Genomic DNA, 25,588 nt, shown 5'->3' on the forward strand with positions numbered 1-25,588 from the left:
GAACCCATAATCCTTCTTTAGCTTCTCAGAATCATCCCTGAGTTTCTCCCTCCTCTATAGTAATTCTGTGAGTGCTGCTTGCCCTTTGATTTGCCTAGTTCTTAGTGACCTGCCCATAGTTTGCCCCATCCTAGAATTCTCTTTTTCAATGGAGTGCTGAGAGGTGCTGCTGAGCCTGGTACCAGCTCAACGTGTTTCAGGACACGTCCCCATATTTCAGCTCTTTTATGTCATTCATTCTGTGAGATGGTCAGTGTCCTTCCATACACTTAGGGGAGATTCTTCAATCACTGCTGTTATCCACTGCGAACATAATGAGTAAAATTCCATGAAGTATGAGCAATCTGTACTTAGTACAGTTAGGAGGCATCAAGGAGGCAAATACTATTACCTTCTTCTTTGGGGAGCTTACTGGCTTTGGGGAAAAGAAAATGAAAGATCTTCCTCCACTTAGAATCCTTTTACAAGAGTGTTCAAGTTACATATGAGTGTTGGGTTATCCTACGAAAACAATGACTCCATCATTATGGACATAAGATTAATGAGGGAAGGCTTTATAGGCATGTGATTCAACTCCCCACATCTTACTCTGCCTCCGGGTCAGAAGAATAAGTTAGGTTCAGACTTATTGCTCAGCCTTAAGCACCTGGTCTGGTTGCCTGAAATATGACAAAAGGATATGTAGAATGTCAACCAGTCATGCTATTTTTTAAAAAATTTGTATAGTTGACAATGTTACATTAGTTTCAGGTGTACAACACAGCGATTCAACAAATCTACCAAAATGGAGTAGCCATCTCCCTGATGCCAGAACTCAAGGGAAATCTAGGACCTCTCACTTTTAAATGTTTGCACTGTCAGGGATAGAACAGCTGACACCCAGATGGGCATGGCTTAACGTACCCTTCAGAATGCTTAAGACATTGCCAATAATAACAATGCAAGGAGCGCCACAATGATTACAGGAGATGATTGGGTAGTGCCACATGTCAGCCAAGAGGGAGGCACAAAAAGACCCTCTGCTGTTCTCAGGTCAAGATGGCAGCTTGAGCTCCCACTGGAACCTACCCTCCAACCCAGACAGTTTATGCCAATGAATCAATAAATGTTAAGAATACTGGAAATCAAGGAGTGAAGATGCCTGTAGATCAGAAGCAGAGCAGTCTTTCTGGAAAGGGAAGGAAAATGAAGGGAAAGGAAGGAAAGGGAAAGAAAGGAACAATGTAGGCAAATAGGCCAGAGCAGCCCTTTCCTCTGGATTCTGAGTACAGAGCTGGGTCACTCACACAGGGTTGGGAGCAAGGGTCACAATGCCCAATGGGGTCACAGGAAGAAGCTGTCTGCTTGAGGCCTGCAAAGGAGATACCATCATCCATTTGAGAAGAAAAAAAAAAAAACAACAACCCACACAACAAACGACAACCCCTGCGATTCTGGAACCAGCCTGACTCCCACCACTAGGCTTCAATTTTGTCACAGGCTGGCCTGATCCTCACAGCTAGACCATGATGGTTATGTTAGACATAAACAATCTCATAAAACATCAACATCAGACAAGGTCACTCCGAGATCATAAAAACAAGGTCATTGCACAATCTACAAAGGTGCCCCTCTCTCTGCTAAAATGAGTGAATTCTACTCTTTTATCCTCATTCTCATCTCCACTCCTTATAGATAAGATTTACTAAGATAAGCTATCAGTCTTGCCCCTACTTTCTGACAGTATCCAATCTAGAGCTTCCCCAGATACTCCCAAATTCTGTAGTGGGCTCTTCCTAACACTCTTGCTGAGACACTCATGGTTCCCCATGGCACACGTTCTTCCTCCCTGCAATAATAAACCTAGGTTGTTCAACTCCAAGTATGTTTCTGGTGATCTTTGGTTGAAGAGTATTACCCTATTTTAGGATTAGAACCCAGACCCACTCCGTGCATGCGCTGCCTGGAATTCTGGGAGGCACCAAGATAAATCACAAATGCAGGGTCTGGTTTAATGCTGTGCCTCCTTAGGGACTAGGACACAGGATGCTTCCAAAGAGTTTGGCTTGAGCAACTAGGAGGATGGAATTGCCATTTTCTCCAGTCCGCTGGAGGAACCAATGCAGTGGGGAAGGATAAATATCTCAGGTAGGGACATTTCATTAGTTTATTCAGCTTGCCTACTGTTAAAAAAAAAAAGACCATACCATAATCCAGTATGGTTTAATGAAGACAGAATTAATTTTGTTCTCCCATGAACAATCCAAAGTGAGCATTCCAAGTTGGCTGGCAATTCTGTTCTTTCTAACTTGTGTCTTCAGCCCTAGGACATCGTCCTTATCCGTGTGGTTAAGCTGAGTTATGATAAGTAAAAGCAAAGAGAATGAAACATGGTCTTATGCCCACTGTCCTCTGTGGCCCCTGGCTCTGGGAGGTTCTTTCTTGTCCACTGTACCCCCCAGCCATACCCGCGTTCTGCTTGTGAAAGCTTGGAGAAATTATTTGAGGATTAAAGAGTCACATGCTTTTGCTCCAGGCCAGATTAAATTTTTTTTTGGTAATGCAAATTCTTCAAAGACTTAGTAGGCTTCTGTTGTATTTGGCTCTTGACTTCTCCTGCATAGATAACCAGATCCTCAAAATCTTATTTAGGCATAGATTTAAGCCTGGAAACTCTGGGATTTTCCTGACTGGCACTTATGTGTGGCTCGCCCTATCTCCTTTTCTTAATTTAAAGAAGGCTAATTTGAGCCAATCTGAAACAATGGATTTGCTTGTTTGGAGTGGGCCCTTAAAGCCTTCTTCTTTGCCAGCCGTCTTGCAAACTTTTACAGCACAGCATTATGTCCTCCTGAGACTATACTTCCACTTTACAGCCGCCACTTACAACCACTTCACTTTGAGGTAAACAGTGACCCTCACTGAGATTCTGCTCTTTAATGAGCTCCCAGAGATGCCAGTGCTGTGCCATGTGGGGTGAGGGATGAGACAGGTGAAGTGAAACTATTCATTTTAATTTCTTTAGGGCTTCTAGTCATGGATTATTTTGCTCCACCTGCGTGCTGGAACCTCCCAGTTGTAGTTCCCAACTCCCATGAACATATTCTTGCCCATGAATGGTTGCTAAAATAAGTGTTTTTGTTAGGGTATGAGGGCTCAGACCACCTAGTCCATCATCTTGCTGATGTTGACCCAGATTATTTCACCAAAAAGACACAGAGAGAAAGACATCAAGTTTTCAAACCTATTTAAAAATTTTCTAGAATATCTAATGGAATCAGGAATCATATATGAAAGAGGGTGGAATCCGCCACCACCAGAAGCGACGCTACTACTTCTTGGTAACTTTGTTCAGGAACTGGAGGGCCGAGCTCACAGCCATGTCCCTCCAGGGATTCTCCACCATGATATTTAAATTCTAAGTTGTTTTTTATTAGTTTCTTATGAGCCTACTATCATCTCACTTCCCATTTAACACCTTCTTAGGGTCTGAAAACAAATTGAATTAAGGAGGAGAAATAAATCTGCTGGGATCCCTGGGTGGCGCAGCGGTTTAGCGCATGCCTTTGGCCCAGGGCACGATCCTGGAGACCCAGGATCGAATCCCACATTGGGCTCCCGGTGCATGGAGCCTGCTTCTCCCTCTGCCTGTGTCTCTGCCTCTCTCTCTCTCACTGTGTGCCTATCATAAATAAATAAAACAAAAAAGAATTTAAAAAAAACTTTAAAAATATTTTAAAAAAAGAAATCTGCTGCAAAGAGCCCAGAGAACAATATAAATGCAGAAAAGTACAAATCAGGATTACTCAGTAGATCATCTGTGCCACGTTTCCTTACAGGAGTTAAAAATATATGCAAATAAACTCTGTGCACCAAAATACAGTGAGGAGGGGATCCCTGGGTGGCGCAGCAGTTTGGCGCCTGCCTTTGGCCCAGGGCGCGATCCTGGAGACCCGGGATCGAATCCCACGTCGGGCTCCCGGTGCATGGAGCCTGCTTCTCCCTCTGCCTGTGTCTCTGCCTCTCTCTCTCTGTGACTATCATAAATAAATAAAAATTAAAAAAATTTGAAAAAAAAAAACAAAATACAGTGAGGAAACTCTATTTTGTCTTCCAGTTGGACAGGAGAAAGGGGTCCCGGATTGATTTTCTGTTTTGCTGTAACAAATCACCACAGGTTTAGTGGCTTAAAACAATGCAGGTTTTGAAGGTCAGAGGACTGACATGGCCCAGTGGGCCAAAACAAAGTGAGCCCCAAGTCTTTAAATCTATTCAGATCATCTTCTACATCCTTTCTTAGAGTTTTAAAGTCTTCTCCTTAGTAATCTTCTTGTGTATTCTTGGCTGTTGATTCTGAATACTTTGGCTGTCTGTTTTTTTTTTTTTATTTTTGTAACCATTAGTTATTATCACGAGTTTTTATGGTTATAGAGTAATGTTACTGACTTTTGAATACTGATCCTTTAACAACCTTGATGACATTTTTATTAGTTACAATAAAGTCACTTCTAATACTTTATGGATTCTGTTGGTTTTATAGGTGTATGGTCATATTATCTGCAAATAATGTCAATGTATTTTTACAAATCCTAACATATCTCTTGCTCTCTCTCCCTTTTTTTCTCTCTTCCTTCTGTATAATGTTAGCCAGAACCCAGAACTACTTTAAACATTGAAACCAAACTTTCTATACCAGTGGTTGGCAAACCATGGCCCATAAGGCCAAATCCTTCCTGCTGCCTATTTTTTGTATAGCCCATGAGCCAAGAATATATTAAGAACACTAAATTTCAACCTCAATTAAGCAAAATGTTATCTGCCCCCATTCCATTATTCTAATAGACCTATATTAAAAATAAATTGTACTCCATAGATTTTTATATTTCATCCAAAAATGTGAACATGTGCCTTCTGTATTATTATATTAGTACTTACATAATGTCTTCGATTTTGCCTCTTGGCCTGCAAAGCCTAAAATATTTATCATCCAATTCTTAAGAAAAGCAGTTTCCCAGCCCCTTTTTCTATACATGGCCTCTCCCCTGTTATTTACTATAGTTATTCATACTGCCTTTCCCCCAAATAAACAAGTTTGTCTAACTGAACCCTGCTGAGTGCCTTCAGTAAAATGGGCATTTGATCACATGATTGTGGGATTAAGGAGATATTTTCAAGCTGTCCTGTTACTGCTGTCCTTCAAATATCATGACTAACTTGAGCATGAAAGGAGGAAATTTAGATAAATGTCAAATAAACTTCCAGAGTAAATATCAAACCAGGACACCCTGAGGTTATTTTGGGGTTTCAAGGACAAGGATGAAGATTCCAAATCTCTTCTCTTGGCTCAGAGGACTTTGTCATCTGATTCTCTCGTCCCAGGACAGAACTTCTGTGCAAACCATGCTCCTGGAAGCAAGCCCATCAAGATACTAGCTGTTGTTCTTAAAAATTAGCATTTTAGAAACACTGTTCTGTTGGTTTCAAAAAATTTATGATGGATCTATTTAGGTTATTGGAATAATAGACAATTACTGGCTAACCTCTTGGTAAAGACGGAGAACTGGGGTGCCAGGTTGTTCAGGAGAGCCTGGCCTGGGAGAGAAGATCTAGTCAGCAGCACAGACAATGATTATCCAGCTGCCAGGATTCCCACAGCCTGACACCACTACCTTCATGTTCCATGTTTCTGTTAAGCCTGAATTAGTTATGCATACAGTTTCCTTCAAACACCCCATGAGCAATCCATCTCTGGACTCTTGTCCTTGCTGTTCCCTTTGTCTGAAATACTCATGCCCCAGTTATCTGCATGGCCCACTCCCCTACCACCTTCTGGCACCTGAGTGTCATCCCTCCAGAGGACTCCTCCAAACCCCAAGTATCAAGCAGTGCCCTTGCTCCACCTTCTTTGACGGGCCTCTCCTATTTATTTGTTTATTGCCTGGACCCATTCCCTCAAGAATGTAAGTACAATGAAGTCAAGGAATATAATTTGTTCACCACATTAACCAACACCTTAAAGAGTGCTTAGCATGTCACAGGTACCTCGGGTTATTGCCTTAATAAGTGGGCTTCCCTGACCTTCACAGGAAGGACTGGAGAACCCATCTTCTTTCTCCTTTGCCTTGTCCTAATATTTTCAGGAGAGGGTCTCAGCTCAGACTGAAGAATGTGGGACCTTCAGAATCTTGCCCATTGAGGGAATCAGAGAGATGGGAGAGAGATTGCTTCATAAAACCTCTTCAGGGATGCCTGGGTGGCTCAGTCAGTTAAGCATCTGCTGTGGGCTCAGGTCCTGGGATCTCAGGGTCCTGGGATCAAATCCCACATTGGGCTTCTTGCTCAATGGAGAGCCTGCTTCTCCTTCTCCTTCAGTCTGCTGCTCCCCCTGCTTGTGCTCTCTCTGTCAAATAAATAAATAAATAAATAAATAAATAAATAAATAAATAAATAAATAAGTCTTAAACAAAAACAAAAACAAATCTCTTCGTAAAACACTGGGCTCTTGGACCAGGGCTTGGCTGTCCCTCACACACCTAAGAAGAGCAGGCCTAACAATCAACTCCTGAAAGAAGAACAAGGAAATCGATTCATGACCCACCTCCCCACCTCCTACAACTCTGGTCCCAGTGCTACCTCACTGTCATTTCTGTCCAGACTCCTGGGGGAGAGGGGGGGCTTGAAAGAAGTTAAGATTCAAGAAATTAGTGACATGGTAGGCACAGACTTGGCCAGATGGAAGGAGATGGATGTTTCTGAAATGTGATCCAGTCTTCAGAGTCTGAGGGCACCAGAGGTCTCTATATCTACAGACAAAAATCTAAGAGCAGCTTTGCAGGGTTCAGAAGAAAAGGTGGGACTGAGTACATGGGGAGCTTAGGGGTAGCCTTTACCTGTGCCGTACAGTCTCCTGTTCCCTCAAATCAGCTTGGCTGGTGTGACTTAGACTCTAGCAATACCTAAATATATGAACCTCCGCTCAATGAAAACAGATTACTACATTAGCAGTCATCTCGTGCGATATACATATTGCTATGCCTCTTCCTCAAACTGACAGCGGTGCCCACATGTCCACATTCCCTGAAGGCCAGGACAAGACGTGCAGGAAGCTTTCTCACCTTTGAGGTGCCATTCTCTATTCACCTTCTCTGTACTTTTTTCATCTCAGCTCTAATGCAAGGAATATAACAAGAATCCACGTATTTCTTCATCTATAAAAGTGGACTAGGAATAGTAACACCTAAATAGTAGGTTGTTGTAAAGATTAGTGAATATTGCAAAGCATTTAGAACAGTGCCTGACAGTAAGTACTATCAAAAGTGTTTGCTGTTATTACTCCTTTACTACATTTCTAGAGTCAGCTTGCTAATAACTTCACTGCAGTTCTTACACGCACCTGCACGTTTGAGCTTCATGCCTAATGTAATTTTATTCTATGATTCTTAATCAGATTTTAAGATAATGCTAACTTCAAGAGAGAGATAAGGGAGCTTGCACTTGAAAATAATTTAGGATAATCTGGTCTTTAGACAGTATCATTTAAATTAAAGAGAATTTATCTATAAAATCATTGTGCCATCATCTTTGGTTCCTTTTCTATTTTGCTAGTTTTCTTTTTCTCTTGGGCTGTGATATTTGTGTGTGTGTGTGTGTGTGTGTGTTAGATTTTATTTACTTGAGCGAGAAAGAGCACAGCAAGAGGAGGGGGAGTGGCAGGGAGAGGGAGAAGCAGATCCCCCCCCCCCGCCAGGAGCCCAGGTAGACCTCCGTCCCAAGACTCTGGGATCATGACCTGGGCTGAAGGCAGAAGCTTAACCGACGGAGCGTCCCAGGCACCTTGAAGGCTGTGAAGTTTGCGTTGGCCACCAAAGATTTCTGCTCCTCCTGGGCACGCTGAAGTTCCATGTGGCTCTGTGACTTGCTTTGATCAGCGAAGGGGGAGGGAAGTTCCAGGACTCCCGTGCTCTCGGGATTTTTCAAGCCCCCCAGGTGATTCACAAGAACAGCCAAAGTGGAAAACATTTATGTAAATAAAGGAGGAACGAGTTGGTTTCCTCACAAATGTTTAAACTAGAATCTCTAGATCGGTCCCTGCGGAGAGGGGATGCCCGGAGCGGCCCCGAACCCGGGGTTTGCAGTCGCCGGGAGTCCGCGGTGGGAGGAGAGCGCGCAGATTGGCCCTTGCAGATCGGCTCCGGCGCCCAGCGGAACCGGAGGACGGCTTCGGGCCCCTCCCGGGCGGCCTCGCAGCGCCGGGGCTCAGACGGGTCTCCCCGCTACCTTGAGAGATGCACCTGGGTGCGGCAGGTGCACGGGGGGCGGGGCGGAGCTCGGAGGCCGCCGCGGGCGCCATCTGGTGGCCGACTGTGCGCATCGCAGCCGCCGCCGCCGCCGCCCGGGCGTGACTCGGGAACCGCGCGCGTCCCGGGAGGGGAGGGGCGGGGTGGGGGGAGCGCTGCCGAGTCGGGGCGCAGAGGCCATGGCCACTTTGGGAGGCATCTTGCAGGTGGGCTGGGGCCCGCGGGGGCTTGCTCAGATTCTCTGCGGGCCGGAGACGCCAGGAGGCGTGAGGCTACAGAAGGCCTAAGAGGGGAGCCTGGTACTGATGCTGTTTAGAACCGGGGCGTCCGGAAGCCCCCAGACCCTTCTGGCCTCTTGGCACCTGCAGGAGTCGCAGAGTTCAGAATAAGCACCTGCGGGGGCCCTGTGCTGGGAGAACGTGCAGCCAGTGGGGGATTGGTTCGCCGCCGCCCACAAGTTTGTTAGAGTAGCCCCCCAAGGTTTGGGGGGAACCAGGGGCCTTCCGCAACCCATCTAACTAAGCCTAGAATGCGGACCCCAGAACCAGGATCTGGCTGGAATGAGTGTATTAGTTTGCAGTCTTCACTTCCAGCCAGCTGAGGCCAGCGCCTGTAGGAGCTGAGGGGTGCCGCCCGTTGGTGCCCAGGGTCGCGCCCCCCACACACTCAGGCCTGTGCACCCCGCGCGCGGCCAGGGCACCAGCTCTGGCTTCCACTCGCGGGCATTTCCCGCTGCACGTTGGAAGTGAAGATCACGTGCATACCATCCGAGGTTTCTACATGAAAATGCCCAGAAGTTATTTCCTATTTTTAATAGAAGTTGTCTCCAGGTGTGATTGTCAATCGACTGCACGGATTTCAAGTGTAACATCTGGTGGTTTTACGCAGCTGTGCCCGCGAAACGGCCTCCACAGGCAGGGTAGGGGGTACATGCCCTCAGCCCGGAGCGCTCTTGCAATCTCTCCCGCCCACAGGTGCCCCAGGTCCCACAGGTGCCTTAGGTGCCCCGGGTCCCATGCAACCACGGAGCCAAGGTCTGTCTCCAGAGTTGGCATTTTCTAGAGAGTTCTATGGATGCTGTCATCGGTGTGTACTCTTTTCTTGTTCTGGCTGCTGGCAGCCGGCCCCATTCCGATGAAGCCCGTTCACGTCGTGCTCGTGGACAGTCCGGTCCCTTTTCCTGAATAGTGTCTCTATGGGATGGGCATACCACACAGTCTCACTCACTCGGCCGTTGGCGGGCACTTGGCTATTACAGATAACTCGTGATGAACATTCGTGTGCGAGTCTGTTCCTGGACACCCTCCTTTCGGGCTGCACCCCGAGCGTGGGCCGTGTCCTAGGCCTATGTTTAATTTTTTAAAGAAGTGGATAGACTTTTCCAGAGGGGCCGCATCATTTTGCGCTTCCACCCGCAGTGGGTAAGACTTACACTTCCTCCGGGTCCTCACCAACACTTGGCATTTTATTTATTTATTTATTTATTTTTAATTTTTTTTTTTAGTTTATTTATGATAGTCACAGAGAGAGAGAGAGAGAGAGAGAGAGAGAGAGAGAGAGGCAGAGACACAGGCAGAGGGAGAAGCAGGCTCCATGCACCGGGAGCCTGACGTGGGATTCGATCCCGGGTCTCCAGGATCGCGCCCTGAGCCAAAGGCAGGCGCTAAACCACTGCGCCACCCAGGGATCCCAACACTTGGCATTTTAAATAGGAAGAATTATAATGTGTTGCACAGAACCCCAAGCTCCCCAACAGTTAGTTCTCCAGCATCCAGGCAACACACTCAAGTGCCCGTGGAAATGGAACCAGTAGCCAACCAGAGGGTTAGTGGGAATACTAAGCACAGCTGCAACTTTTTACCAAACTCTTTCCTCTGCCCTTAAATATCCCTGATTGTCCCCCTCCCGGGAGGCAGAGTTTGCTTGAGGTGCTCTCTCCCCTGTCCCTCGTGTTGCTTTCTTTCTTTAAAATAAAAGTTAAAGGGATCCCTGGGTGGCACAGCGGTTTGGCGCCTGCCTTTGGCCCAGGGCGCGATCCTGGAGACCCGGGATCGAATCCCGCGTCGGGCTCCCGGTGCATGGAGCCTGCTTCTCCCTCTGCCTGTGTCTCTGCCTCTCTCTCTCTCCCTGTGTGACTATCATAATAATAAAATTAAAAAATTAAAAAAAAAAAATAAAATAAAAGTTAAGGGCAGCCCTGGTGGCGCAGCGGTTTAGCGCCGCCTGCAGCCTGGGGTATGATCCTGGAGACCCTGGATCGAGTCCCACGTTGGGCTCCCTGTATGGAGCCTGCTTCTCCCTCTGCTTGTGTCTCTGCCTCTCTCTCTCTGTCTCTCATGAATAAATAAATAAATAAATAAACCTTTAAAAAATAAAATTTAAAAAATCTTTAAAAGAAAAATAAGAGAAGAGGTTAATTAGAAGCCATTTGGTTCAATTGGTGAAGACCCAACTTTCAGGGAGGAATGAATTCGTGCTCACAGAGGTACTCTGAGCTCCTTTGGTTGTTGCTCTAGCTTTTGGTATCTTTGCACAAAACCAGCCACGCTCTAGTTGAAAAAAGGGAAATGACAACTCAGTGTCCGCATGCAGCTCTTTGGCTGAGTTCTCCAGGACTGGGCAATCTCCCCCCCACCCCCAACTGCTTGATAATAATATTCATTAGATTCTGGAGGAAAATAGCCAATAATGGATCCATAAATTATACTACCTTTGCATTAGTTTTATTTGGTAAAAGGGAGATATTTGGAAATTGGGCCTTTAAGATTTTGTTTGCACCTTTTTTGTGTATTTGTGTGTGGTCCATGTACATTGTAAATGTGGGATATCCTCTCTAACCTTGAGTGTTATTGCTAAAGTTAGTTTGTAAAAGAGCTCTAGGTACTTGGTTTAAAGGCGAGCGCTTGCAAGACTTAGCCATTCTAGGGATCCCTGGGTGGTGCAGCGGTTTAGCGCCTGCCTTTGGCCCAGGGCGCCATCCTGGAGACCCGGGATCGAGTCCCACGTCGGGCTCCCGGTGCATGGAGCCTGTTTCTCTCTCTCTCTCTCTCTCTCTCTCTCTCTCTCTCTCTCTGTGTGTGTGTGTGTGTGTGTGACTATCATAAACAAATAAAAATTAAAAAAAATAATTAGCCATTCTAAAACTGAAAGATAGAACTAACCCAAATGTTTTTCAAGTTCATGTAATTTAGAAAAATGTGCAAAGAACTTTGGTTTAATTAAAATGGACATGTCTTTGGATCTGTCAGCATTTTTTAAAGGATTTTATTTATTTGAGAGAGCGTGTGAGACAGTGAGAGAGCGCCCAGGAGCAGAGGGGAGCGGCAGAGACAGAGACAGAGGGAGAAGCAGGCTCCTCGCTGAACCCGATCCGGGGAGCCCGAGGCGGGACTTGATCCGGAACTCCAGGATCACGCCCTGAGCCCAGGCAGCTCCTTAAAATAAATCTTTAAAAAAACTAAAATAAAAAATTCATCTTTTTGGAATGAAATTTTAACTTCAGTAGTACACCAGTATAAGATGGGAATTTGGTTTTTCTCTGTTAAAATGACTGAGCTTTCTTAGCTCATTGGTCTAGTTGTAGTAAAAAAAACTGTAAACAAAGTCTTTATCTTTAATCTACCTGGGAAAATAGTTTCTGTGTGTTGTCTTTATCAGGTCTTGGATAACTTAAAGTTGAATCTTATATTAAAAAAGCTAGGTTTTGCTAACAGTGATGCAACCCCTCTGAAATTGCCTTTAGAATCTCTTATTGCCTTCTTGGCTAAATAGATAATTAAGTTGGAAAGTTTTGTAAAGATCTGTAATCCTATTTAATCCTATGTATTTTAAAACCTTTTGATAAGAGACACCTGGATGGCTCAGTGGTTGAGCATCTGCCTTCTGCTCAGGTCATGATCCCAGGGTTCTGGGATCGAGTCCTACCTTGGTCTCCTTGCAGGAAGCCTGCTTCTCCCTCTGCCTGTGTCTCTCATTAATAAGTAAACCTTAAAAAACAAACAAACAAACAAACAAAAAAACAACTTTCTGTTAATTCTGACAAACTTCCCAAAATTCAGCTTCTAAAGGAAATCTTTTAAACCACTTGGGCTTGTTTACTTGGTATGTCAAGGTACATGGGAAGCATTGTCAAATAAGTGATGATAAACCTTCTTACAGGGATCCCTGGGTGGCGCAGCGGTTTGGCGCCTGCCTTTGGCCCAGGGCGCGATCCTGGAGACCCAGGATCGAATCCCACATTGGGCTCCCAGTGCATGAAGCCTGCTTCTCCCTCTGCCTATGTCTCTGCCTCCCTCTCTCATTCTGTGTGACTATCATAAATAAATAAAAATTAAAAAAAATTATTTAAACCTTCTTACATTATGTGGTGTGGGTGAATGGCTGCAACTGCTCCAGAAATCATATAAAATCCCTGATATTTTGATGTCCTGATAGTATGATCATTTGTAATTTTAATTATTGAAATGTTGTGTGTCACAGAAATAACTAAATTTCCTGTCAACTGCGTTAAAATGAATTTTCATCAGATCTCCAACCATGGCCATTTCTGAGTCTCTTGTCATTTATTTACAGTCACTATTTTACTCTGGTGCTCCTGCAATTGTTTCAACTTCAAGGAGATTCATGGAAAAGACTTTTGACACATACAGGTTTCTGATACCTTTAAGATCCCAAAATTAAGAATTTTCAGAATTAAAAAAAAAAAAGAATTTTCAGAATTAATGGGAAAATTGCATTCAAACAGAACAAGAATTAACATGGGGCTGAACATATTGAGGCAAATGATATTGTTGCTTCTCTGGTATTTGTTTTTCCATATTAAGAAGTTATAGAAACCTGAAAAAAATTGCTTTGTAAACAAATATGAAACATTTGTCTTTTTCTCCCTGTCTGCTCTCAGATTTCAGAAACTCTCAGTGAATATTATTATATTTTCATGGCAGTGTATTTATTTGCATAAGTTAAATAAGAATCTGTTCCTCTTATGACAGGATATACTTAGAAATATTGGTTATATTACCAGGGCTTTGGTTGGAATGTCCTATTTGAGGGAGACCTGCATAGACTCAAATATGACCAGACAACTTTAAGAAACTAAGGTTGACCTTATTTTTTTTTTTAAGGTTGACCTTATTTGGGAAAATTGGGAAAGCTGATCTTGCTTACAGGGTTCCCAGCAGCCTTACCAGGTGAGTTAATTTGGCTTCTTCCTGGCAGGTATAAGAACCTGAGAGAGGAATCGTCCAAATCTATAGATATTGCAAGTGAAGTCTGATGACAAGTATTTGGTTTGGCTTATTAGCCTGGAGAGGCTGTAAAAGTTCAATTTGAAATCCCTTATGAAAAATTCCAGCCAAGCAGGTTAAAAAAAAAAACAAAACAAATCCATGTGGCCAATCACTATTCTCCCTGCACTTAGAGAAATAGGCCAAGTTTGTTAGAACTGGACTTCTCCTTTTTTTTTTTTTTAACCCAATCTTAATTTGGCTGCCTTTGGTGGATATGAGGGTGATTTTTAGAGAAATCATGTTTCAGTTGCATATCTTTCTCGATGTTAGACTATAGTTCTGATAAACTGTATTGAGTTTGTTGTTTGCCTATGAACCTGGGCTGGATCCCAAATTCTTCTGGTTTCCTTAAATATCTGGCTATGACTCTCCAAACTACGGTTAACTTGGAATCTCCCATTTTGTTAACTTGGAATCCTTGAACTAAAACTCCTCTTTCCCCTCAAGCTCTGCAGAATGAAGCTTACAGAGACTCCAAAATCCTCTATAATGGCTTCAGTACCAGTCCTAGATCTGAATATCATCCCAAATATTCCTCAGAAGACCTACAAACTAAGAAGTAGGGATTTGGACTTCATACTGGCACTAAAGCTAGCTGAAAATATTACAGCTGTAAAACTGTAAATATTACAAAGTATAATCCTTATCACAGAAAATCTTATGGAAGAAATAATTTGCCATATTCCTCCAAAGCCTCTATTATCGGTGAGATGCCACTCTTCAGTGGGTTCAGAAATATATTGTAGGTCATGATCTTCAGAGAACTACTCAAAAATAGTCCAACAATTGTGACATTTGTACTAAAAATCAGACTGGGTCTCTACCACTCTTCAAAGGTATACAATTTCAAACTGAAGCTCAAGACTGGTAGTTTTTTTTTGTTTGTTTTTTGTTTTTTTTTTAGATTTTATTTTTTAAGTAATCTCTACATCCAACTTGGAGCTTGAATTTACAACCCCAAGATCAAGATTTGCAGGCTCTACCAACCAAGCCAGCCAGGGGCCCCAACTGGTGCGTAGATTTTAACAGCAGGTTGATATTCCCCTCAGATGTGCCCTGGGACTTGATGTTTGTTATTAAAGTTCTGGAAAAGCATCCTGCAGGACTAACTCCAGTCTCTGTGGACAGGATCTTATGAGGACCTATTGACTACCCACTCCAGTGAAACTAAAGGGAATTAAGCTGGTTCCACAGAATCCGTAGGAAAGAGCTCAGCTTGGACTGGCAAGTCTCTGACAGACCTGAAGCTACTATTCAGGAGAGCTGGTCACAAGAGATTGAAGAATATTTCTGAATGAGTGCAGAAAGATCCCATTCTTCTGCCCTCAATCTTTGCCTCATCTCAGCAAGAAGTGACAAAACTGGTCACCATTTCAACTCCCTCGAGGAGGAGGAATGATCAAAAGACAGTGGGGATTGAAATCAGTCACCAAAGGATTAACAGGGCTAGGAGTTGTAGCAACCTTTGACCTAGACCTTATTTGGTTTTTCTTTAAATATCCCTAACTCCCCTCTTTTAGGGAGGTGGGTTGGAGGCTTTGTTCTCCGGACTCCTAGTTGGGCTGCCTCTAGAATAAACCTCTTCCTCGCTGCACATTTGATGTCTTGGATTGGCTTTGCTGAATGTAGGGCAAATGAACTTGGGTTCAATTACAAAAAAAACTGTAAACTGTAATATTGAGATGTAAACAGCTTAAAACGCTGCTTCATCACCAAAAATGAACATAATTGCTTGGTATTCAATAAGACTGTGATGCTTTTCTTAGAATATCAAAGATGCGTCTCCCTTTTGTTGATGATTCTGAAGTTCTACCAATTGTATTTGGGATATAATTCAAGTTTTTCCCAGATTAAAAATGTGGCATTTTTAAAATCTAAGTTTTCCCTGAACATCTGCCCCAAACCTGTTATTTTGATATATTCCATGAAGATTTGGGTATTGCAAACTAAAAGGCTGGGAGCATTCCAAAGGCTATGCCTTTATTTCTGGTTTTCCCCTGAGGCATATAGTGGGCTCACTCTCTCCACTCACCCACCCACCCCTGTCCCACAGAAGTCTTTTTTAATATTTATTTTAGAGCAAGCATGAGTGGGACGGGCAGAGGGAGAAGGCGAGAGAATCTCAAGCAGACTCTGCACTAAGTGTGGAGCCCAATGTGAGGCTCAATATTGTGACCCTCAGATCACAACCTGAGCCAAAAACAAGAGTGAGCCCTCTGACTGTGCCACCCAGGCACTCCTGCCCCTCACATATCTTGGAGTTGGGTGTGACCATGCGGCTCGTTTGGCTAATAATGGAAGTAACCTGTGTCATTCTCTGGCAGGAATTTTGAGAGCCAGCATGCATTTTATCTTCCTCTTCCTTGCCATGTTGCCAGTATCCAATGGTTACCTGGTCCCAGAGGATGGTGACCCAAGGCACAAGGTCCCCAACTTGTGATGGGTGGTTTAGTTTGACAAAGAAAATTTTTTTTAAAGATTTTATTTATTCATGAGAGACACACAGAGAGGCAGAGACACAGGCAGAGGGAGAAGCAGGCTCCCTGCGGGGAGTCTGATACGGGACTCGATCCCAGGATCCCCGGGGTCATGCCCTGGGCTGAAGGCAGGTGCTCAACCACTGAGCCACTCAAGTGCCCTGAGAAAGAAATCTTATGGTGTTGAGACACTGGAATTTGAAGGTTGTCATGGAGTACATGGAGTCCATTTTGGACATTCAGGCTTTGGTAGGAAAGCAAAATTCCTTTAGGTTTTCAAGTATATTGCCATAGAGTTATACCTCATGTTCTCATGTATCTTATAATCTTATCTAATTATGTTATTAGATAGGTTGCCTTTCTTATTCTCATTTTTACTCCTATGTTGGAAACCAGAAGAATTCGGGATCCCGCCCAGGTTTATAGGCACACCTTCAAAAATTTTTTTTATTTTTTTTATTTAGTTATGATAGTCACAGAGAGAGAGAGAGAGAGGCAGAGACACAGGCAGAGGGAGAAGCAGGCTCCATGCACCGGAAGCCCGACGTGGGACTCAATCCCGGGTCTCCAGGATCGCGCCCTGGGCCAAAGGCAGGCGCCAAACTGCTGCGCTACCCAAAGGTCCCTATAGGATCCCCTATAGGCACACCTTCAAAGGCAATCAGAATTAGGATTTAACATCCACAAAGATAGGTTATTAAAATAGGATTTATAAAGTTACCCTCATTTGCTAAGATAGCCAAATGAAGACTAATTTGTTGGCACAATAAGTCCAGTTTTAACAAATTTGGCCTAATTAAGCTGCAGTAGGAATAATGAATTGACCATATAAGCTTTTTATTTTTTTTTTATAAATTAATTTTTATTGGTGTTCAATTTACCAACATACAGAATAACACCCAGTGCTCATCCCGTCAAGTGTACCCCTCAGTGCCCGTCACCCATTCACCCCCACCCCCCACCCTCCTCCCCCTCCACCACCCCTAGTTCATTTCCCAGAGTTAGAAGTCTTTATGTTCTGTCTCCCTTTCTGATATTTCTCACACATTTCTTCTCCCTTCCCTTATATTCCCTTTCGCTATTATTCATATTCCCCAAATGAATGAGAACATACACTGTTTGTCCTTCTCCGGTTACTGTGGCCAAGTTAAAAAAGGGTGTTGCCTGAGTTCTCCTCTGGGATTTTGATGGAATCTTGTCTCACATTTAGATCTTTCATCTATTTTGAGTTTATCTTTGTGTATGGTGCAAGAGAGTGGTCCAGTTTCATTCTTCTGCATGTGGATGTCCAATTTTCCCAGCACCATTTATTGAAGAGACTGTCTTTCTTCCAGTGGATCGTCTTTCCTCCTTTATCGTATATTAGTTGAGCATAAAGTTCAGGGTCCACTTCTGGGTTCTCTGTTCTGTTCCATGGATCTATATGTCTGTTTTTGTGCCAGTACCACACTGTCTTGATGACCTCAGCTTTGTAGTACAACCTGAAATCTGGCATTGTGATGCCCCCAGATATGGTTTTCTTTTTTTAAAATTCCCCTGGCTGTTTGGGGTCTTTTCTGATTCCACACAAATCTTAAAATAATTTGTTCTAAGTCTCTGAAGAAAGTCCATGGTATTTTGATAGGGATTGCATTATACGTGTAAATTGCCCTGGGTAACATTGACATTTTCACAATATTAATTCTGCCAATCCATGAGCATGGAATATTTTTCCATCTCTTTGTGTCTTCCTCAATTTCTTTCAGAAGTGTTCTGTAGTTTTTAGGGTATATTTTGAGAACCATTTGAATGGTAAATGGTCCTCCAACCTTTTATTTTCAGGTTGTAGGTGTCCTTCTGTCTAAAATGAGTCTCTTGTAGACAGCAAATAGATGGGTCCTGTTTTTTTATCCAGTCTGAAACTCTGCGCCTTTTGATGGGGTCATTAAGCCCATTCACGTTCAGAGTTACTTGAACTTCTTCTTAAAGGGGAGTTTTAAGAGTCCCCCTTAAAATTTCTTGCAGAGCTGGTTTGGAGGTCACATATTCTTTCAGTTCCTGCCTGTCTTGGAAGCTCTTTATCTCTCCTTCCATTTTGAATGAGAGCCTTGCTGGATAAAGTATTCTTGGTTGCATGTTCTTCTCATTTAGGACCCTGAATATATCCTGCCAGCCCTTTCTGGCCTGCCAGGTCTCTGTGGAGAGGTCTGCTGTTACCCTAATATTCCTCCCCATGAAAGTCAGGGACTTCTTGTCTCTTGCTGCTTTAAGGATCTTCTCTTTATCTTTGGAATTTGCAAGCTTCACTATTAGATGTCGAGGTGTTGAACGGTTTTTATTGATTTTAGGGGGGGATCTCTCTATTTCCTGGATCTGAATGCCTGTTTCCCTTCCCAGATTGGGAAAGTTTTCAGCTAGGATTTGTTCAAATACATATTCTGGCCCTCTGTCCCTTTCGGCGCCCTCGGGAACCCCAATTAAACGTAGGTTTTTCTTCCTTAGAGTGTCATTTATTTGCCTTAATCTGTCTTCATGGTCCCTTAATTGATTGTCTCTTTTTTCCTCAGTTTCCCTCTTTGCCATTAACTTGTCTTCTATGTCACTCACTCGTTCTTCCACCTCGTTAACCCTCGTCGTTAGGACTTCTAGTTTGGATTGCATCTCATTCAATTGATTTTTAATTTCTGCCTGATTGGATCTAAATTCTGCAGTCATGAAGTCTCGTGAGGCCTTAATGCTTTTTTCTAGAGCCACCAGTAGCTGTATAATGGTGCTTCTGAATTGGCTTTCTGACATTGAAGTGTAATCCAGATTTTGTAACTCTGTGGGAGAGAGGGCTGTTTCTGATTCTTTCTTTTGAAGTGAGGTTTTCCTTCTAGTCATTTTGCTCAGTGCAGAGTGGCCAAAAACAAGTTGTATTGGAACACGGGGGAGTATCACTGGTCCGTCCAGCTGGTCTTCTGGGGGAGGGGCCTGCTGTGCTGATTTTCAGGTGTTAGCACTTGGGGGAGCTGCTCTGCCCCTGCCTGCTGCAGGGCTCAGCGGGGGTTGTTTACCCCGTGGGGCCCCAGGAGGAACAGCCGCAGTTGCTATGGCAACTCTGGAAGCCTGGAGTCAGCCTCCGCAGGACTACGGGCTCGGGGCTCTCGGTTCTCCGTCCGCAGGGCCTGGAGCTCCGGGGCGGGGCCGCTGATCTGCTCAGCTCGGGGCAGGAGCGTCCTCGCTGTCCTGGGCCCTCCCGGCCTCTGCCTGTCCCGGGGGAGGCCGGATCCTGGGCTGTGTCCCGGCGCCCTGTGCTCCGGGGCCTGCGCTGTGGGATTCGCGCTCCCGCCCCGCAGCTCCCTCCCTGGAGCCGCTCCCGAGCCCCTCCGAGCTGCTCCGGTCCCCGCCGTGCGCGCTGCAGCCCTTAGGGAGCTCGGAGCACTCTCCCGGGGCGCAGGTGCCTGTTAGTGTCCCCGGGAGCCCGAGGGCATCCCCGCTCTCCTGGGTCCTGCTCCAGCTCCCTGCGAGCCCCTTTCCGCCCGCCCGGGAAGGTTGGTGCAGCTCCTGCTCCTCCGGGACGGGGCTCTCCTGTCCTGGGGACACTCGCCCCGGCCTCAGCCCGGCTCCTCGCGGGGCCCCTCCCCCTCGGAGGCCTTTTGTTCCTTTATTTCTTTTTCCCCGTCTTCCTACCTGGATAGAAGCGCGAACTCTTCTCACTGTAGCATTCCAGCTGGTCTCTCTTTACATCTCAGGCCGAATTCGTAAATTTTCAGGATGGTTTGAAGGTTATCTAGGTAATTTGGTGGGGACAGGTGATTTGGGGACCCTGCTCTTCCGCCATCTTGCCCCTCCCCCCTCCCATATAAGCTTTTTAAAGTCTGCTTTGCTGGAACTCTTTGCGAGGAATTTTGGACTGAATTTTTAATAGCCTCTCAAGAGCAGAGGCCAAGCCAAATACTTGCCCCTCAGCTTTTACCTATAATCTCTATAGATCTGGGTTATTTTGTCTCTTCTCAAGGTCTCCCAAGTATCCTGAGGGTTCTGAGCCTGAGGAAAGGACTTTTTATTCACATGGTTAGACTCCCAGGAGTCCTATAAGCAAGGTGGCAGGCTGATATTTATTTCCAAGGAGCTTCATTGGTTCCATAAAGCTGTCTGGTCACATCTGAGTCTATGCCTGTCTCTCTCAAAGATGACCTTCCAGTCAAAGCCTTGGTAAAATAACCGATGTTTCCAATGGTGTCCTGTGGTGAGAACAGATTCTTACTGAATTTGTGCAAATAACCAATTGCCCTGAAAGAACACTCAGTGAGAGTTTTCCAATTCTGGAGGGGTCAGGTAGGGAGAAAGATTTCATATTTGCTTACAAAGGATTATTTTACCAAATTTGTGTAAGTCCTAGAGAGCTTGAGAAAAAGCTTCCTTAAATCTAGAAGAGCAAACAATAGAAAGAGTAAGGTTTTAAACAACAGTCCTAAAACCTATCCATCTTCCTCACCTTGTTCAGCTCCATGCTCATTCTTGTTCTGTTTAAATGCAGTTTTCCCAGTAGTTCTGGAAATTCTTAGTTTTAGGATCTTAAAAGGTATCAGAAACCTGTATGTGTCAAAGGAATCTTCCAGGAATCTCCTTGAAGCTGAAACATAGTTGTGAGAGGATCAGAGTAAAATAGTGACTATACAGAAGGCTCAGCTGGTCATGGTTCAAGCACCAGGGAGGGTTCAAAATGCAGTTGACAAGGAAATGTGGTTATTTCTGTGACCTAAGGCACTTCAATTAGAATTACAGCTGAGGATCTTAGACCAGGACCTGTCAAAACTTTAGGGATTTTATATAATTTCTGGAACAGTTCTAGCATTCACCATATAACCTAACCTAAGAAGGTTTATTATCGCTTAGTTGACAATGCCTCCCATGGAATTTGACATACCAAATAAGCCTAATTACTTAAGACTTCATTTCAAAGTCGAATTTTGAGAAGTTTGTCAAATATAAGATTCAATTTAAGTAATCCAAGACCTAATAAAGACAAAACATAGGAACTTTTTCTGAGCACTTAAAAACCTTTGTTGATAAGAACTTTGTTGTTTTAACAGAATAACCAAATTCTAGTTTTCTAACTATTGTAGAAATAGAATGAATTAAAATTCATTCAGTTCAATCTTCTGGATGACTCAATTCTTTTCTAAAGCCTGCCTTTCTCAAAAACTTCCCATAACTTTTTTACATTTAGATTTTGTCCTAAATTTCTTTAACCAGTATCCTTTTAAGACAAAATTACCTTTCCCTTAACAAAAGTATATTTCCATTCCTCATACCTTTATTTCCAAAGCTACATCTTACTTCTTTGCATACAGAGTTGCTTCCCTTATTTCCAGGAATCCTGATTATATTTGTCAGGATTCTGAATTCTTAGCAACTTTAGTTTCTAGCAAAAATTTACTAAGAATTATGAACTATTATATTAGAATTTAGATTATGAAACACACTTGCCAATTCCTAGAAACGTGTTTTTTATAGTATCTTAATAAAGCACAAAATAGGTTTACTAACAGACCCAAATATCTTAGTTTCCCTGTAATAGGAAACCAAAAGCAGATAAATTTATATTTAGTAGTTGACTCAGTATTGATTAAAAAATGCTAGAGTTTCAACGAACTTAACCTGGTTTATCACTAGCAAAACTGTAGTTTTAGCTTGTAAAATCTTTGGTAGCTATCTGAAAATTTTTTCCTTATTTACATCTACTTACTTTACTTGCTTGTAACTATGCTTCGATGATCCATAAGATGTTTACATTGATTTTTCTTCTCAAGATATATATTTTTTAAAAAAATCAGAGAAAGACAATTCTATGATCTCACTCATGTGGAGTTTAAGTAGTAAAATAGAGGGTCATAAGGAAAGGGAGGGAAAAATAAAATCAAAGACAAACCATAAGAGACTCTTAATCACAGGAAACAAACGGGGTTGCTGGAGGGGATGAGGGTGGGGGGATGGGGTAGCTGGGTGATGGGCATTAAGGAGGGCATGTGATGTAATGAGCATTGGATATTCTCTAAGACTGATGAATCACTAATCTCTACCTCTGAAACTGATATACTGGATTAATTTACTTCACTTCAGCAAGCATAAGTAGAATAAGTTTGAATGTTAAAGCTGATAATTCTAAAGACACGTGCATTTTAATTAAACCAACGTTGAATTAGCTTTAATATTGAATATTTCTCCAGATCACATGGACCTGAAAAATGAGCTTTTATCTTTGAGTTATGGAATGCTCAATTCTTACATACACTTGCCTTTAAACCAATTAACAGAGCTCTTTTATAAATTTTGGTAATACCCTCTGGAAGTAGAGAAAAATCTCATAACATACATGGATACGCACAAACCAGATACAAACAAAACTTAGCTTTTGTTTCACTAATATTTGTGGAGAGGAGATTAAAGTCCCAGTTTCCAGATACCTGATCCCAAAAAGGGGGCAGAGGAGAAGGTAACAGGTTTTTTAGTATCTCCATACTATTGGAATAAGTTTTACATTTTTTTTTGAGCTGGCTTATTTTAATACTTTTTAGGAGTATAAGAGATAAGGAATGAAGTCTTGCCATTTGCAAATACGTGGATGGAACCTAGAGGGTATTATGCTAAGCGAAATAAGTCAAAGACCTATCATCTCACTCATATGTGGAATTTAAGAAATGAAACATATGTATACAGGGGAAGGGAAGGAAATAGGAGATGAAAATAGAGAGAGGCAAACTATAAAAGACACTCAACTCTAGGAAACAAGCTGAGGGGTGCTGAAGGGGAGGTGAGTGGGGAGATGGGGTAACTGGGTGATGGACATTAAGGAGGGTACTTGATGGAATAAGCCGTGGGTGTTCTATGCAACTGATGAATTACTAAATTCTACCCCTGAAACTAATACGGTACATGTTGACTAAATTGAATTCAATGGGGAATTAAAAGACCGAACATAGAAAAGAAAAATGAGATAAAATATCCCCTTTTATAAAACAAATCTAACAGTAAGGTGGTATTATAATTTATGGATTTTTCTGGCCAGTGTTCCCCTGATTCTAGACCACACTGTGGCAATGCTCTGTTGTAAGATAATTTTTCCTTTTCATGGGTTCATAGCTAGATGTAGCCCAGTCTTGTGGTGTGCAATTCAAAGGACTGCAAGGGACAATGGAATGAGTTCCCTGTTTTTTAACAGGTAACAAAACAAAATTGGAAGCCAGAGCAACCTCTCAAAAGACTAGTCTCTTACACAATCAGAAGTTCCCGCAAACCAAATAAACCCTGAAGGGGTTTATGACAAAGGGAAAGTTTATGTCTTCACAGAGGAGGTTACTTACCAGAAGAGGTCTTCCTGGACAAAAGCAGCCTAGTGCCTTGTTTCTTCCACAGCAAACCAGAAGCACCACAGATCATGGACACCAATCAAGGGTGAATGCCTCAGCTTTGCCTCTGAAGCAATTGGGTCTGCATTTCAGCATTTTGCCCTAGGTCTGGAGCCAACAAACCATGAGTGGAAGTGCCTAATAGGGACAAAATCCCTTTGTGGTTGCCAAATGTGTAACGAAACCAGAGTTTTTCCACCTGTTGCACAGCCAGCCAATAAAAACTGACAAAGAGCTTTTGCAGTGATCAAAAACAGGCTGTTTATTGGGGTGATGCCACCGAGGAAAATGGGGAGTTACTGCTCAAAATCCCAAATTCCCTACTGGCTTATAAGCGGGATTTTTAAGTTTTTGGAGAAAGAGAAAGAATGAATCTTAAGCAGGCTTGACACCCAGGGTGGAACCCAGCTTGAGACTCCGTTTCACCACTCTGAGATCATGACGTGAGCTGAAATCAAGAGTCAGACACTTAACCAACAGCGTCCCAGGTGCCCCACAGCAGGGTTTTTAAAGGGTGAAAAGTCAGGGTAAGGATCTCAGGGTCTTGGATCATGCTGATTAGGGGTTAAGATACCTGTAATACTTCTTTTCTTGATCATCTTGTCCCTTCTGGTGACATCTGGGCTTTGGTGTGACTGTAGAGAGGTGATTGGCCTCAGGGCCCTGGCACTGCAAAACATTCTCAGCAGGTTACATTAGTGATGTCATCTCTAGAGCACAGATGGAAGTTCTAGTTCTATGACTACTACTAAGCTGCAAATTGTTTTCCCCCCTCACAGACATGGCACATTATGTGGATCTCCAGTAGAATGGCATCCCACAGACTCTTCCAAAGGCAACTTTATTTCCTGCAGCAATTTTCCAGTTTTAACAGTAGCTAAGGGCTATGTGACTCTGGTAAGGGGGAGCTAAGAACCATAGATCTTAAACGTGGGGGGAGGGGTTGTGGGGGCTTGCACCACCCGGTTTTAAGCCTGCAGATTTTTTAAGTACCTGAAATTATGCCCTGCTGCTTGTAGAAACTCTGAAGTTAAGCCCCATGGGTCTGCAAAGCCCAATGTTAGAACACCTCTTCCTAGAGCAGCCCCCCCACCCACCCAAGATGCTGGGTTGGGGACTGGTCCTCTTGCTTCTCCAGGTGTCTCTCTTCCACTTGTGGTTAGTCTTGCCAGGGATTTGGTTCCTAAGCGCATCTCTACACCTCCCAGCCTTTTCACTGGAGCTTCTCCTCTCTACTATTACGCTGGAAAGTCTGTTCTGTGTGTCTTCGGGTGGTTTTCAGAGTTCATTTCACTGATGTAGCTGTTACCTGGGTGTGTCCATGGGATGGGGTGAGCTCAGGATCCTCCTACTCCAGGGTAGAGAGAACTAGGAGAATCCAAGCATAACCCTAAAGAAAGACATCAAATCACAAAGAGAGCAAGAAAAGGAACAGAGAACCACGAAAACAATCATAAAATGGGGGCGCCTAGGTGGCTCAGTCAGCTAAGTGACTGACTCTTGGTTTTGGTTCAGGTCATGACTTTGGGGTCCTGGGAGAGAGCCCCACATTGGGCTCCATGCTCAGCAGGGAATTTGCTTGAGGATTCTCTCCCCCCACACTCCCTTTCTTCCCCTCCTGCTGCTCATAGGCACACACACACACGCACACACACAAAAAAAGAAAAAAATCTTAAGAAGTAATAAAGTGGGAATAAATACACATCAAAAATTACTTTAGAGCATTTAGTCCATTTACATTTAAAGACATAGGATGTGCAGCACCCAGGTGACACAATCAATTAAGCATTCGACTCTGGATTTCTGCTCAGGTCCTGATCCCAGGGCCATGATCTCCAGCCCTGAGTTGGCCTCTGTGCTCAGTGCAGAGTCTGCTTGAGATTCTCTCTCCCTCTTCCCTCCCCGCTGCCCACTCTCTCTAAAATAAATAGATAATACATAGGGTGACTGAATGGAAAAAAAAGCAAGACCCATCTACATGCTGCCTATATGAGACTTACTTCAGACCTAAAGACACATGCAGGTTGAAAGAAAAGGGATGTAAAAGCATTTACAAAGCAAAAGGAAGAAGAAAGGTGGAGTAGCAATATTTATATTAGACAAAATGGACTTTAAAAAACAAAGACCATAACAATAGACCAAGAAGGATACTACATAATGATAAAGGGAGCAAT

At 43.6% G+C, this 25,588-nt stretch overlaps 1 long non-coding RNA gene across 1 annotated transcript; it reads right to left on the reverse strand.

The window, feature by feature from the left end:
- Positions 1-5,951: 5,951 nt before the first annotated feature.
- LOC129495166 (uncharacterized) lies at positions 5,952-8,238 on the reverse strand. Its single transcript, XR_008661467.1, has 2 exons — positions 7,769-8,238; positions 5,952-6,379 (listed from the first exon to the last, which is right to left on the reverse strand). It is a non-coding gene; the product is annotated as an uncharacterized LOC129495166 (long non-coding RNA).
- Between the last annotated feature and the right edge of the window lie 17,350 nt (positions 8,239-25,588).

This window comes from Nyctereutes procyonoides, unplaced genomic scaffold (genome assembly GCF_905146905.1).
Source record: "Nyctereutes procyonoides isolate TBG_1078 unplaced genomic scaffold, NYPRO_anot_genome, whole genome shotgun sequence".
In the NCBI taxonomy this organism is placed as follows: domain Eukaryota; kingdom Metazoa; phylum Chordata; class Mammalia; order Carnivora; family Canidae; genus Nyctereutes; species Nyctereutes procyonoides.